At 49.7% G+C, this 16,661-nt stretch overlaps 1 long non-coding RNA gene across 1 annotated transcript in view; it reads left to right on the top strand.

The window, feature by feature from the left end:
* LOC107510274 overlaps positions 1–16,661 on the top strand; it is a 71,902-nt gene that overhangs the window by 33,850 nt on the left and 21,391 nt on the right. Inside the window, exon 2 of the long non-coding RNA XR_004951492.1 lies at positions 5,423–9,682. This is a non-coding gene — a long non-coding RNA (uncharacterized LOC107510274). The remainder of the gene's footprint in view (positions 1–5,422; positions 9,683–16,661) is intronic.

Genomic DNA, 16,661 nt, shown 5'->3' with positions numbered 1-16,661 from the left:
CTTGGTTCCCATTTCTGTCCCCTCCTTCTGGGCATTTTCTATCCAGAGTCTAAAGGAATTTGGTAACTGCTGCAATGGAGTAAAGTACCACCTCCTCAAATGTAGTCCACGAAACACTGACCTCCTATGAACTGGTATTTCACGTCCTGCCTGATAACACCCTCTAGGTCTCACGTCCTTTGGGACATACTTTGGGCAATGTTGAGTGAGGCAATATTCTGGGGAAACGGAAGTAACGGTGACTGATATTGCCTTGGAATGTTGGAGATTTCCAAGAGGAGGTGACATTTGATCTTGATCCTGAAGACTTAGTAAGTGCTCAGCCAGGGACTCAACTAGAGAAAGAGGCTAATGGCATCCGGTCTACACTCTGTGAAAGTATGGACAACTCAAATAAGTTGGCACGTTTGGGAAACTTTGTTGCATCCGCTGTGGAGAGTACCCATGAGTGAGGGTTGGGAGAGAAGAAAGGAGAAGTTTGGACCGGAGCTTGAAATGTCTACAATACTGCATCTTGTTTGTCCCTCCAGATTGCTCTCTGCTCTTATAGAAAGACAGCAATGGGATCACTTGCCCCTTGGCTTCTGGTAGGATTCATCCCTTGGCAGTCCCTGGCAGGAGATCGAAAGAAGGAAGAAAAGCGAGGTCGGAGTATTTGCTCCGTTGGTTCTTTCTAAGAGAAGTCACCTTGGGTTGGCCGCTTCCCCCAACCAAGGGTCATCAGCCCACTAAGGCTGGCCAACTCGGCTTGCCCTGTGAGGACCAGGTAACTGCTGCCACTCCTCATTCCTCTGGGTCTAGAAATGGAAAGCCCTGGGCTACCGCACTGTCTTTTGTGATTCCCCTGTACCCCCGCCTTTGTAAACAGTCCCTCTGTGGGTGAACCTTTCTCAGATTCTCCTTTTCCAAACAGGCTCTCCACTTCCTGTCGTGGCTCTGACTGACTCTAATATGCGAAGGACTTAGAACCCAATGTAAACAAGAAAGAACCAGTGAGCCTTTTTAGCCAGGGTGTGGTATTACCTGATTTACTTCGGCAAGAAGCCATTTGTTCAGGATGGATAGAGTAAATCTTTGGGGGGAAATAAGAAGAAGAATTATTTAGAAATCATGTTAATACATACGTTTAAGATCTGGCTACAGGTCCTTAGTTCAGTGTCCAAGGTCTTCCTCAAGATCTGTAGATAGAATTCAGGGAGTCCTTGCCTTGAAGGAGGATGGGGGGGAAAATTACATCTTTATGTTTTTCTAGCCTCTAATTGAAATTTACATTTTTTTTTCTAATTATGAACGTATGCAACATTATTGGCCATAACCTGAGACTTTGTCACCAATAGAAATGGCACACATTTTTGTGGCACACAGCAGTGTTGTAAATATCTCAGAATATTATCTGTACTCATCACTACGTCAAAATTATGGTAGTTAGCAGACCCAACGCCAGCTCTCGTTATTGGGGTTGTTAACAAAGAAATATATGACAATTTTGTTTTCTAAATAGTTGGATAACTATATTTCTATATAATTTATTTTTTTATAATGTTATGTTTTTCAGGTTATACATTTAAACATATAATTCTGAGGAGATCACAGGCTTCAACAAAATTTCAAAAAGGGTTCTCCATACACGAATTGTTAAGAAGCTCTCTTCATTCGTAGATACTAATTCAAGAAAATATAGCAATGTCTGGGATGTCTCGGGGAAATCTATGTCCAGAAAAAAATACCCTCAGTTGCTAGAAGGCCTAGGTAATTTCTATACGTGGAATTTCTGGACTAAATTCTTTGAGTTCAATGGGTTGACTATATGTAAATCATCTTAAAATGTGACTTGATTCTAGTTTTCTCCAATTCTTAGTGTGTTTCATAAGTGTATTTCCTATTTAGTGTTTGACTCACGCTAAATGTTAAGAAAGCGACTTGTCGTCATTGGCCTTATTTTAATTTTCATTAGGTAAACTTAGAACAAGTAGGTCACGACTTGGTGTCTCACAACTCACTTCTGAAACACCCGATGAGGAAAATGCCGAGTTTTCAATTGTTTATTTTGGGTCCAAGGCACTGTCCATACCCTGGTCGTGTACCTCGCCAAAGTTCCTCCAACGTATTGCAAAACCAATTGGCAGAACGATGGGGAAACCTGTTCGGGGCCAATTTTAGGCGACTGATGGTGCCGCCTCTTTCCCCCACCCCCACTTTCCACTAATCCCTCGAGCGTCTTGCGGATCTGGCCATTCTGACTAGGAGTGTAACGCTTTGGCATGCCTCCAAACATGAAAGAAACCCATTCTTCCTCTCCGAAGCCCACCTCTCCCCTCCTCTCCCCTCTGCTTCCTTCCTTTCTTCAAAACCGACACCGCCCCCTCCCCCAACACTTCTCTCACTGTAGAGAATGGTCCACCCGTCATTGCGACATCCAGACTAAATCTTGTTTTGAAGGTGGGTGATTGTGCTCTTATCGGTAAAGGAAACAGGAGATTTCAACCTCTTCCCATCAAGGTGTGAGTCTTTCACAGAGCTGCAAATCTGGGCTGTTTCCTGTGTGGTTGACATGGGTGGGAGGAGCTGCCTCGCAGAGCTTACTGAGATCAACACTAGGAAGTATCTTTGCAACCTGCTGACACTCAGAATAGTTTTATACTGAGGATGGTGCCTTTCTCACAGGTCGTAAAGCTCTCCCACACAGATTCCATAGTTCTGCTGCATTTTTAGGACAGAGGAATGGGCTGTGAGTATCTGCTCCCACTTAGGGTCTGAAGACTAGAGACTCAAGAAAGTTTTGCAACCTGTTTAAGGTTATTCGTTCAGCTAGTATCGGACCCATAGTGAAAATTATTTCCTCTGTTAGACTCTGCTGTCACATTGAGCTAAGAATGTGTTGGGTTGATTCTCAGATTTCTTCCCAGGCAATCGACAGAAAGGATCTTTGGATGTTGTATGTGTTAGGGCGGGAAAACCGACACTATGTTGGATATTTCAAGAGAAGGAACGTAATATGACGGCCTCTGAAGAGCTTGGAGGAGGGTCCTGTGCGTGAGGAATTCCGACCTCTGAGGAAGGGGTGATGGTGCCTTGCCGGGGCTTGTACCCCGAGAAAGCCCTTTGATGCTGGCTGCAGGGGATGCAGCTGCAGCCGCCAGCTGTCGTGGGGGTGGATCAAGGGCTGCTGCGAAGTGGCAGGGCAAGGACAAGCAGAAAGGAAGAGGGGCGCGCATTCCTCCACCCCCTGCTTTCGGTCTCTCTCCAGGGCCTCTCGATGCCAGAACCTATCGAGAAGCAGCTAGCAGAGATGCAATGTCATTGGCAGGGTAACCCTTAATATCATACGCAGGGTATACGAGGTGTTAGAGCTGGGAGACAATCACTTATTGCCTCATGCAGGTAGGTAGGACGTTTTCGGATTACCAGAGGATGTGCCAATTGGTATCGGGAAGAGGCTGATTTAATACGAAGCCTGCAGGTCCTGTAGGTATGGCCTGGAGCCGGCATGTGAGTCATTGGGACTCCAGATTCGCTAGGCCCTCTTTCTTGTTTGCACAGTCCTGTTGCTTGCTTGGGGGCAGAGAGTGGGGCTGGTGTGGACGAGGGAGATTGTGGCCAGCGCTCCTCGTGCAGCCATGCAGGGACTGGAAACTCCATAGGGATCAGGGCTGAGCTGGCCTGCGGTCAGGGGTCAGGTGGAGAGGAAACTGACCGGGTGTCTGAGGACCCCGCCGACATCATTTTCACCCGCAGTGCTGGCGCATCGTTCTAGAGAAGCGTCTACGTCCACCGATTGCTCGGGTTTCTAGAACAATGAGGAGTAGAAAGAATCTTGATGACATCAGCCTGCAGATTCACGTGCTCGTCGAATAGTTACGGAGTGTCGCCCACCACCACGGGGCCTGGGGATCTGAAGATGGCGTGGGTAAAACGTGCGTGCAATAGAGTGTGACAGTCACATGCTCTCTGGCAGCGTGGGACAGAGTTGAGGGGCAGGTAGCTTAACTAGGGTGCCTCGGGGACGGCTTCAGTGAGGACATGCGACCTGAGTGCTCACAGGAGGACGGACTCTCAGTGGGCGGCAAGAGGGGGAAGAGGCGGCGGGGCGAACAGAGGTCCAGAGGCGCAGAACGGCCTGGCGTCCGTGAGGACGTGGGGGGGGGAGGGCGCGGGCAGCTGCGAATCTGCGTTAAGGCAGCCGCTTCGGCCTCCTCGGCCGTCCAACACGGTGCCAGGCACCGGCTTGACCAGCTGCGGTTCACCTTTCCCTCACCTCTGATGAGAGCAGTAATCATCCCTCTCCCCGACAGCAACCGAAGGAAGAGAAAAACGCAGAAGATTTGGACAAAACACCGTTGGACAATCAGCTCTTGGACGATTGAGAGAAGGCGGCCACGTGAACAGTCTCAATGGACTCGGGAAGGCAGGGTCCACTGACCCTGGCATCTGCCTTTGGCTGTAACTCATGCACATTTCCTTGTGGCTTGCCTGGGTGTACAGAGGGCCTGTTGGAACCTTTGTTTGGGGGGGGGGGAGGTGAGGGAGGGATCCTCAGCCTTCAGATATGCAGAGCAAGATACACAAGTCGCTCTGAGAGCGCTGGCCACGAGAGTCACTAACTTCTAGGAAGCTGCCCTGTGCTTTAAGCCACGGAAGCTGCCTTCTCTCAGCGCCCCCTCCCCCACAGAACCTTTGGCTTCCATCTGACCAGCCTTGACACCCAGGGCGCAAACACTGGTGAGATTGATCCCCCTAAGTGTGGGAAAGTCCTCGGGCATCGATTGGCTCCTCCCCTTCACCCCCCGCCCAGGCTCTGGTATCAGCACTGTCCCAGAATGCACCTTGCTCGTTTGGTTGCAGGAGGTCAAAGCCCCGATGAAGAATGAGTGGAATTCCACAGGATCAGGCCGGTCCTGATAAATGACAGCAGGGGATGGTGTGGGCAGGGGACGCGGAGAGGGGAAGTGGGGACAAACGACTGGCTTAGGAACAACGGACGGCCGCCTCCCCTCGCCCTACCAGTCCGTCTCGTGCTCTCGCTGTGACCGAAGGCTTGCCATTCTAAATATTTGGAGTTTCAAAAAATGATCTATGGAATATGTTCCTTGATTTTTTTTTTTTTAGGTTAAATATTTTTCTACTATTCTCGAGAGTGTGATTGTTACACCACAAGGAGCTAGATGCCCCCAAGCAGGATTAGCTCTACTGGTTTGAGGCTTCTGTTCGCTTTGATACTTTTTCCCCTTATCTTATTGCTGTGAATCTGTTGGGTCCATTTTGAGCTGTGGACCCTCCCATTCTCCTCTGCCCTGTGTCCCAGTCTGTGCTTTGTTGTTAATGAGCCTCCGTGAGCCTCCCCAACTCACTGTACAAATAAGGGGTCGACTGGCTGGTGTTTATGCCTCTTCCGGTTTTGACTTTTACAATCTCTAACTATAAGGTACCTCATCGAGTCTTCGGGCGGACAGAGGCAGGTTCTCCCTCCAGATGCGCCGCCTGAGAGGTGGGACCAAGCTGAGATAAGAGTCCTCGCACTGTCCCTCACGTCTTCTCGAATGCAGACAGGGATCACGATGGCTACACACCATGCGGCATCGTGGAGATGTGTTTGGCTATTCTGTGATGGATGTGCTGAGATATCCCCCATGAAGGTAACTGCCCATGCTATGAGGCAGTTAGACAAAGATATAGATGCCCAAATTACAAGTGCTACTCAGATCTCCTCCGTAGGACCCAGGGTGCAGAGAACCCGATGGCTCCTGTACAGATGGCCAGCAGTCTTCCTGGGAAGGCCTTTCCCATTCAAGGCAAATGTCTTTTTATTGTTTAGCTTCTGCACAGACCAGGAGGGACAGCCATTCCTGAGACCCCAGGGCTTGAAGTCATGCTGTAAGCTCAGTGAGAGACCCTGGCGCGTGGGTGTGACTAGCATGGGGTCGCACTTGAGCACCCTCTGTTCCTTGAGGATGGAGAGTTTTGTCCGCTTAGGGAAGTGGTTCTCACCTGGGAGTCATTTTGCCTCCACTGGACATTTGCGAAGTCTGTAGATGTTTTCGATTGTCACACTGGGAGGAAGGGTGCTACTGGCACCCGGTGAATGGAGACCAGGGATGCTATCAAACATCCTACAATACATGGGAACCTCCCACTCCCACAACAAAGAATCATCTGGTCCCAAACGTCAACAGTGTACGACTGAGAATTCTTGATTTAGTGCTTCAGATTTCAGAGCAGTAGGTGGTGGTGGTGATTGGGCTGAAGCTCTCCTGCTGTTTGGCGGGAAGACCCAAATCCAATATTTGTATTCGGTTTTGCTTACGGCTGACGGGGCTGGTGGAATAAAAGGAAACCCCTCCTTTATCAAAATTGGCTTCAAAAAATATGTCCTCCTTTTCCGGTGAGTCCTCTGTCCATTCCCACGTGTAGAAAATGGGAAAGAGACCGCTCCCCCAAGGATATGATAACTGGATGAGGAAACTCTGGAACTGAAGGGGCCTTAGTGATCATTTCATCCATCCCTCTGCTTTGAAGCACCAAGCCCAGAAGCTGTCCAAGGTGAGACTGAATTTCCCAGTGTTCAACACTGCTGTCCATCATTTGCGCTCCTTTTGATGATACATCTTTTTTTCTGGATGCTCCCCACTCTTCTCTGAGCAATATTGTGGCTGTTCTAGATCACTGCATCTATGAGAAAACACGATGCAATGAGTTATTTCATGTTTGAATGTCAGCAGCTCATTGTGTTATGACTAGCAACTTTATTCGCCTTTTTAAATGGGGTTCTTGAGGGAAAAAAAATAATGTGTAGCCCAGTCTTCCAAGGGTGGAACCCAAAGTGTGATAACACATTTTCAGCCCGTGGCTTCTTTGATCCCTCTTCGAATTGACGTGCTCAGGCCATCATCTACTCTTAATAGCTGCTTTACCGATGATCAAATACTGAGCAAGAATGCTATAGAATCTTCCTTAGAAATACGCCTGAATATTTAACAGGTTGAAGACCTCGAGATAACATCACCATAGGTGCCTAACTTTAGACTCTTGAATGTAAGTAATAAGTATCCCATCGGGACTGTCTTGGAGCATCATGGCTGCTAACCTGCAGCCAGTTAAGTCCCCTGTCACTCGGTGGCGCTTACTTTCCTGCGTGCCTTATGAACTCTCTTCCAGTCCTTTCTGATGTAGAGTCCCAGCCTACAGATGAGGGCAGATGTTAGGGCAGGGGTTGGGCTGTTCCTCTGTTTCCAGAGTTTAGCAGAGGAAAGGGAGGTGGCATCTTCTTGATTAGAGAAAGTCAAGTGACACTCAGAGCCTCCCCTGCTTCCCTAATTCCCCAAAGGAAAGGCTCGGACTGGGGTCCTTGGCGATGAGCCACTGGGTCCTGTCCAGGCTGTTTGCATCTCCTGGGGCCTCTCTACACCTCTCGTGATTCTGCTTTGGAGAAAGAAAACCACCCTTCAAAGGCTCGGCTCTATCATTTCTCCCCGCCGTATGTTCTTATTAAAATATTTACGATACTCTTTGTCTTAGGGTTATGCTGTAAACTGCAACTTAGAAACATACTGTAAACTACAACTTACCATTTAGATTTTTAAAAAATATCGGAATAACACATAAACCATTTCCATCACATATTTCGACTGTCCGATTACTAAAGAAATTATGCTCGTCATAAATATTCTGGAATTGTAAAGAAGAAAACAAATATTTCGTGATCCCACTACCCATTTATAATGCTACTTTTTTAATATTCATGTGGGTACGTTAATATACGACTGTAGCACACACAAATACACATATAAATACACATAAACGCATACTTACAAATATGATGTGTAAGTATTCTGGTAATTCTATTGCATACACAATTTTATATATTTCCATTAATAATATACTTTGAGTATTGTCTCCTTTCAATATGGAATTCTTTATGAACAGTGCTTAAGAGTCTGGAGGTCAAGCATACGTGGGCACAGCGTAATGTTACTCTCACTTCTAGCCATTACACAAGAAGGCCGTTTTCAATTTTTCACTGTCATAAACAATGCCACGATGAGCATCCTTGTCCCGATCCCATCGATTTTGTGAGGAGGAAATGAGGTGATCCGTGCAAAGCTCCTAATACGATAGTAACAAACATTCAAAATGTCCTTTCCTACTCTCTCCCTCCCCCTTCACCTACCATGCTCTATCCTTAATGCCTTTTTTTTCCCACTTAAGAATACGATCCTAGAATTGTAGCTATTCAGTTAAAGCATCTACACGTTTCTCGATCTGGGCTACTAGGTTACTTTAGGTTACTTTTCAGAGTTTGTACCAAATTTTCTTTCTCACTGGGTGCTGTTACTTGAATCCAGTTCTTGGTCGGGGTGTGAAGCTTCCTTATCCTCGGTTCCAGTCTCAGTTTATGGTATAACGGAGGAGGGAGGGAAGGGGGATGTGCTTTGAGCCAACTACCTCTGAGCGGGAAGGCCCGCGAGCAGGCCGCCATGGCAAACCCTTGCCCGGTTCTCACTTTATCCAGCCAAAACCCCCAGAGAGTCCTCCAGCTGCCTCCTGGGCCACTCTCGACGAGACGGGAGGTACATCAGCAGTTCCGTCTGCTGCTGGTGGTGAGGCCCCAACATCTTCCTGTCCACAAACCCGTTTCGTCCCGCCATGTATCTAGTCCCCGAGAGCGAACCTCTGCTCCCCAAATTCCTGACTTACAGTTTCCGTCCTCCTTGCCATGGGAACCCTGTCCTGAACACTCGCCTGCTTGGCTGGGGCCTTGAGGCCCCGTCTGACCCCTGACTCCTGGGGAGACGCAGTCTGTTGTCACCGTGTGGGCCGCGTGGAGGAACCCTGCTGTCACTCTGTCACACTGACCTAGAAATGTTTGCTCCTCTCTCCCACCCACACACCTCTTTGAGCGCTGACAGGATTCCAAATCGAGATCAAATGCTCCACTCCTCCTCGGTGCCTGGCCACTTCTCATCCCGAAGTATCGGTGCCGGGGCTGCTTTGCCCCACCTGCTCAGGACCCACATTCCCAGCATCCTTCTCCCGTCCCTGGCCAATGCCACCGCGCTCTGAGCCTGCCCCTGGGGTGGACTCCTGCCTCGTTCACGGCCACGAGGAGCAGCAGCAGCTGGCAGGAGACGCGTTCCTCAGACCCGGCTCCTGTGGGAACCACAGAGTTAAGCGTTCCCATCCCTTTGGTCCACCTTTCACATTTGATTGATTTTTTTTCGATTGGTTGTTTGCCTGACCTGATCAGAGAGTTTGGGCAGCAGATTCTGTTGACACTTTATTCCACTTTGGGTAAAGTTTAAACACGCGTTATCACAGTCCTGACACATCTGGAAGGCCGCGTTTGGCCCCGTCCTGCTCTTTACCTGTTTCAGTTATGAGAACATAACTTTTTTTTTTTTTTTTTAATATATAGGAAGCAAGTTTACTGCTTTGAATCTTTGGGGAGAAAAGTCTTAGACTTTCAGGTCATAATCTGCTAGATGATCTCTTTGGTTCTAGAGTTAAAAACTTTCTTATTTCTTTCATGTCCCACCGGTGAAAACCATCCATTTCTTGGAGAATCACCGCGGTGAAAATGCGGGTCTCAGGCCCACGATGTCCACGCGTCTTTGTGCAGTGAAGCGGCTGGTGATCTGGAGCTGAAGTTGCAAATGTCATAGCGTCCTTGAATCTCACATCTGCAAAGGTGTGTAAAGGTCCTCTGGTCCGGCCTTCTACTTAATGTGAAAATCCTTTCTACAACACTTTACGTGGCAATCACAGGTCTCTGTACCCGTCTGGCGCCGTCCAATTTGAAACTTATTTTCATAACGAAAGCATCTTTCTCTTACCAGATAGGAACTTGCCTCCAGTTTTTATTCATTCCACATTCGTTCGAGACTTACTATGTGCTAGACTTGCCTTTAAGGGGTTCAGAGTCGAGCGATAAAAATGGGGACAGGGTAAGATGCACGAAAGTCCTGGGGGACGTAGGTAGAAGAGGGCTGAGCTACACTAGGGGAGATGCGAGAAGGCGTTGCAGATGGAGCTACCTCAGAGCTGAGCCTTGAGAGGTCAGGCCAGATTTCATTAGGCCGAGAAATTAGCAGAAGAGAACACCGAGTAGTAAAAAAAGCATAATCATTCATCCCCAAACTGGAATCATCCATCCCAATCTAGAACCATCCATCCCAGACTAGAATCACCCATCCCATAGCACACCTGAAACAGAGAGCAGGGGTGTTATGGAATAGAGGATTCTGGAAAAGTAGGCTGGAGCGAGGTCCATATGGACCTTGAATGCCATGCCCAGGGTTTTGAACTTTAGTCTGCTGAGAAGAGGAGCCATCGAAGTGGAAACCGTGTGGGTATTAGCATTGTGACTCGACTGAACCAGGAGAACCAGGAATTTGGGGTCTGAGGCAGGGCCGAATTCAAGAAATATTTGGAGGCAGGATCATAGAACTTTGCGACCAGCGTATCCGGAGGGAGACAGAGAACACGGTTCCAAATCCTGTGGTGCCCTGAGCACGGTTCTCCTGCTTCCCGGGGGGGGGGGGGGGGGGGTCTTCTCGTTTCCGGCACTCGGTGAGGTTGCTGCACCCCACACACTCCAGGGACCTTCAGCATTTTCATCTCTTCTCTCAAAGCACTGAGGTTTGTTGGGGCCTCTCTTCACTGTGGTTCCCAAATACCTGCACCAAAACACGCATAACCCGGGAACACGCAGCGCCCAAGGGGACAGGACAGTTCTCCCCCTCGATTCCATGTCCTACTGTTACCTCTCCTAATGCCCAGGGGAGGGTTCTCCCCTCGGCTCCCCTCCCTAAATCTCATCTGCTCACCTGCACGATCCGTTAAATAGGACACGTGATCACTTAAAGGGGAAGTTGATAAAAATTATTCCTGAACATTCACTTGTTAATTCAGTAAGAATTTCTAATATTTATAATGAGCAAGGCATTATAAACATTGGAATTAAGTACTCTCTATTCACCAGGCACACCATTGAGCCCATAGGGTGTAATGATGGGTGCGTTCCAGGATCTGCCTTTAAAGAGTTCAATCTGAACATCTAAATATATCAAAACATGTCTAAAACAGGTTTTCTAGTAACAAGCGACTTGTAGTTTAGAAAGCAAGGAATGGCAGCCACCATACTTATACATATGTTGTAATAATAACATGCGACGTTCATTGACTGCTTTCTCTGACATTTCTATGTGCCGGCCATGAATTAAGCCACCGAGTCCTCATGAGAACACTGTGAGGCAGGGAGATGCTCTTACACTCTCATTTTACAGAGAAGGAAACCGAGGCACAGCTGCTCAAGGTCACACAGCTAAGAATAAGGGGAACCAGAATTCGAACGTAAGAATTTTGCCTCCCAAGTCCGCACCCTTCACCAGGATATATTTTACAATCTCTTGCAAATAACTGAGATGTAAGGTAGAGAGAGAGAGAGAAAGGCCGTGAGAGAGAAAACGCGAACTCCTGAACCTGGGAAAGGGGTGCCTGTTGCGTGGTCTTGTAAATGATTCATTCCCCGGTGTGGGCTTCTCTCGCGTGAATGTCCGGGTACAGGGACATGAGGGCATAACTGTCGTTCCTTTGTGCATCCGTCTGCTGCCCCCTGTGCCTTACAGCAGGACGGCTCGCACCCAACTGGACCTCGGTGTTAGGGTGATAATGTTTTATGCTTTTGCTTTTAGCAGGTGACAGTAAAAAAAAAAAAAAAAAATCAATGCATTATAATTACAGGATCTTGAAGCTGAGCGTCGCTCCAGACTGTACCATAAATTCATTTATGGTATGACAGCCACAGATTAGCAATTCATCTCTCCCCAAACGGCAGGGTGGTTGGTTATGTTGCTGGTTTGTCACCTCTTCCAGAAGGGACCAGATCATGTGCCAGGTTGCCCCGGTGAGTAATAGCCCGGGTTTATTATACGGGATAAGTCAGTCACGCGGACTTCTTGCGTTGGCTTAATGAGGTTAGATCAGCAGGCGCTGTGCTTGGGAAACAGGTGTTGGTCAACAGCCTCCAAGTGCTGACAGAGGGCCCTAGGAGGGCTACGTTTGGAGTGAAGGCTCAGCCGTTCGCCTGTAGGTGGGTGGTAAGAATTTAGGATTCGGTCTGGGAGCTGGTTTTTAAGAGGACAGGAGTTCTAAAATGTAGCTGAACCTGCAGAGAGCTTTTGCACGGTGGATCAATAGCTAGATAAACAAAGCAAAATCAGAATCGGTCAAAAGTCTTTTTGTTTTTTTTTGAGTGGTCATCCTTGTCATTTACCCCATGCAGTGACAGCTTTATTGTGGGGGAGCGGGGTGCAGAGTACAGAAGGGGAATGGATTACAGAATGCCACAGTGACTTCAGACCAAAGCGGCCTACTTGTCTCTGGCTAACACAGGCTGGGGTACGGGGAGCTGTTTGGGCACAATTTCTAGTGCCTCCTTATCTTTCCGAGCTCGCAGGTGTTGCAAGAACCGGCCTTCGCTGCCCGAGCTGGGGTCATGGCACGGAGAGGCATTACAGGTTCCTCCTGCCCTTCGCACCCACCCTGGCTTGCCTCCAGATGAGCGGGAAGATTCCTCTGAATCTCTCTCGGGCACTTGCCGGAAGGGGACAAATCGGAGACCATCAGGAACTTCTTCTCCTTCGGGGGTGACTGGTCCTGCCAAATGTCCTGCGAAGCTACTCCATTTGCCTCTCTCAGTGTGTGCAGTGGGGGGGGGGGGGGCGATGCCTGCGCCGGGGACTGAAGTAACCACGAGAGCCTGTGTGGGGGGTGCCGAGGCAGAGCCGTGGAGCGGGAGAGAAGGTTCCGGCGACGTGCGCTATTCGGAGCCTCCGTGTCAGGGTCGCTCACGTCTTGCCTGCTGAAATGCCGCGCGGTCCCCGAGGAGATTCTGGACGAGAGCGCTTCGCAGCCTTCCTGTGCCAGCTGACATCTTCCACATTACATTTCATGTTTCTACTGCGTCCTTCCCATCCTAAGGCTTACACCGACTGGGCAAAAAAGGTTTCGGTTCTCATCTCAGAAGACGGAGATGTTGAGATCTCGAAGCAGAAGGGGGTCTCCCTAAGACGTAAGAAAGCACTGCGTGACGGGGGCCCTGCCGGTGTGTCAGTCCGGGCTGTCATGGTGTGGTGACAAACAGCCCCCGCGTCCTTTTTTTAAACATTTTAGTATAAAATAAAATGCAGACACGGAAATCCATACGAAACGACTGTTTATCATAAAGCTGTTATTATAAAGCTAACATCCTTGTAACCAGCACTCAAATTAGGAATCGGGGCTTAGATGGGCACCCCGCAAGTCCCTTTGCATGCCCTGTCCCCCCTCCCCCTTCCAAACTAACCACCTTCCTCATTTTTATAGTAATACCCGCCCCCCCCACCCCAGATCTTAATGGATTTAAATGATTAAAGCGTATTTCTCATTTGTGCTGTGCATCTATCACCAGAAGGGGAAGGTATCGATCCCTTATCATTGTTGTCCTTATTCTGGGCAGATAGAACTTTCTGGACCCTTGCCAGGGAGTGTGGCAGAGGGAGCAGTGCATTCTGGGGAGATGCACGTTGGTCACCACTCATTGGCCAGGGCCGGTTGCCGGGACCCGCCAAGCGCAGGAAGTGCAATCCCGCCCTGTGCCCAGGAGGGGGCGTGGACGAGGGCGAAGCCCTGACTTCACCCTCGGTTCTGGCTTTGGACTCCGGGTCCCAAGGTCAGTTCGACCAGTGGCCGGCTGTGTGCTTTGGACCCGTAACCGTTCCCATGCTTAGATACCTCGGTTATAAAATGCGTGAAGCCCTTCTGAGAATCAGAGCAATGCTTTAAAACCTTAGGACAGTGCCTGACAATCGTAATCTTTACTCAGAGCTCATTATAAAAACTACTTCGACGCTTCCCCCCATTCAGGTAAGATGCTCGAGATCGAAAGAGCTCCCTCCAAACACTGTCTAAGATGGGGTGCGGGAAAGGGTCGATGACCTCAGTGGTCTGAGCGTCTCTAACCCCAGGTGCGAACGCGAGGTCACGGGGCTACGGGCTTTTCGGAAGCACGCCGGGGTCTTTCCGTTTTCCGCTCCACCGCTGACCCGTTAGGGGTGGATGTGGGGGCTGGGGGGTGGGTTGGGGGAGGGAAGGGAAAGGCCAGATGAGCGCTCTGGAGGTTTCTTATTTTGTTGTTATTGCTTCAGGATGTTGACCACCCCCCCCCCCCCCCCCCGCCCCACACACACGCACACTTTTTTTTGGATGACAAGAAAGTGATTCATGTCCGGGGGCGGGATCCCAGCCTCTCTTCCACTGACAGCGAAACTGTCAAAAAGCCCATCCTTATAAACACGGATCTGGCAAAGGAGGCCAGGCCTCCGCACGGAAAATCAAAGTAAGGGGTCTGGCAGGGAGTCGCAAAGATGGTTTGAATCAGAGGCGGAGACAGCCCATGGATATTGGGGTGGGGGCGAGGGGGCTGTCTGCACCCTCATGCCAAGATGGCTGGGAACCTGGGCCAGTGAGCTCCCACTGGCTGGGGAAGGCCCTGTCTGCATTGCAAGCTGGATCATGGCCGGTCTCTGGTTTAAATTCGGCTCATCGGAGGGTCCTCCGAGCTAATTGGGAGGGAGCCGGGCTGTGTTTTCTTTCCTGCTTAATAACAAGGGGAATTGCTTACAGCTCTGGAGTTTATTAGGGGGGAATCTGACATTGTTTCATTGGACAGAGGCTCTGGCCAGGGAGCTAATCTCTCACACCTGTTTGGCTTTGTTGAGGAGCCAAGGGGGCCCCCTGGCCTGTTTGCTATTGGTTACTGTGGAGACTGATACAAGGGGAAGGCGAGAGGAGGGGGATTTTCCTCCTTACTTCTAATTTTAAAAATCTAGTGCTAAAGATGGTGCGAAAGCCAGTGACCAAGTTGATAGATATAATTCGTCCAACAGCGCAATTCCCTAAGTATTTATGAAGCATCTGCTAGCTGCAAGGCACTGTCCTGTGCTAGCCGCTAGCAAGAGAGGCAGAGCTCCCACTCCCTGGGAATTTATATGCGAATCATCCCAAGAATAATGGAACATCCCACATGGTTCTGGGAAGCCCGGTCCATGGGGGAAAGGCTGCCTCTAGGAACTGTTGTGCTTTTTCCTTCGCTGGAGTAACTTCCAACATCATAGTTCATTTCACAAGCCCGGGAATCTTGCTCTTTATCCTTAGGGGGAACTTTATCTTCGTTAGTGTTCTTGGCGTAATGACCGATGGGGCCTGAAGGGAATACATGTGGGCCGACATACCTGTGCGGGAGGTGAGCCCTCTCTCTCGTAGGATGGGCACAGGACAGACCTGGGGCCTTCTGGTTCCCAGTCATGCGTACCCCCTCTTCTTGTTGCACAGCTGCTGGCGAAGGAGGAGCCTGTGAGAGCTGGAACAAGAAGCCAGCTGCACACTGGAGGGACTCAGAAGAGGGCCGAACCCTCATGGATGAGAAAGTGGTCCAGCGCAGTGATCGACGGCTCCATCTCTTGACTTGAGGCGTCTGGGTTTGAACTTTAGCCAGGTCCAGCTGCATAAGGCGTGGGGTCAACTGCAAAATGGAAATGCAAGATGCTGACCAGAGCGGGGACGTCATGGGCCCACAGCCCAGACCCTCGAAGGACACGTGGCCTTGAAAAGACTGCGGCCTTCATTCCAGGACGTGCTCAGAAACTGCATTGAGAGGGAGAGGTGGGAATGGCTGGGGGCTCCCCCACTGGAGGAACCCAGGGCACGCACTTGACCCCATCCCTCACGTGTCTGGGCCCAGGCCCCCGCTGGGTGCAGAGGGCGATGACAGAACACGAGATTTTCCTTGTGTGCAGGCCCCGGGTGCTGCCCCGGGTGGGCAGTGGTCAGGGGTGGCTGAGGGGGTTGGGGCGCCATGGAGCCTTGGGGGTGGGAAGCACGTGGCTAAGAGTCCAGCCCAGGGAGGCCAGGAGGCAGGACCACATGCGAGCAGAGGACCCAAGCCCTCTGGACACGCTCCATCCGACTCCGTTTACAAAACACAAATTCAGAGATAAAATTATTAAGAATTTTAAGACGAAGCCTGCAGACCATTAAATCAAAGAATGGCCACTTACATGCCCAGGAAGACACTGCTGATTTGGCTTCACCACTTACGAGCAGCAAACACTTAACCTCGTTAAGCATGAATTCCTTTATCTACTAGGTCAAGATCAGGAGAATGCCTTTCTCAAAGGGATGCTGTATAAAGCATTTAAAACAATACACACAAAGAGCTCAGAGCAGTGCTTGGCACTTAAGCTCTGGTAACTGTGATAATAATTAAAGATTCACCCGCTTGCTTTTTCACGGTATGACGTATGCTTGGAGCTTTATTTTCTTCTACCCACTTCTACCGAGGGGCCGTCACTCTTTCATTTTGCCTTTTGTGACCAGTGGCAGGAGATTCCAAGGTATCTAGCCAAGCTTCAGAGGAGACCCCCAGTATAGAATGCGGGACCCTCTGCCCCCGCCCCCCCCCCCCCCCGGCGCACGCACACATGCGCACACACACTGCCCTCACTAACATTACATGCTAATTGTGTGTGTGTGTGTGTGTGTGTGTGTGTGTGTTTAAGTTCAAGGAGACGAGGGTTCTTTGCCGGTGCCTTCAGGGTCCCCATGAGCAGATAGCAATTGTAACCATA

The sequence above is a fragment of the Rousettus aegyptiacus genome, unplaced genomic scaffold (assembly GCF_014176215.1).
Source record: "Rousettus aegyptiacus isolate mRouAeg1 unplaced genomic scaffold, mRouAeg1.p scaffold_m13_p_6, whole genome shotgun sequence".
In the NCBI taxonomy this organism is placed as follows: Eukaryota; Metazoa; Chordata; class Mammalia; order Chiroptera; family Pteropodidae; genus Rousettus; species Rousettus aegyptiacus.
The sequence above is the reverse complement of the archived record's forward strand: the minus strand, read 5'-3'. Positions and strand labels throughout refer to the sequence as shown.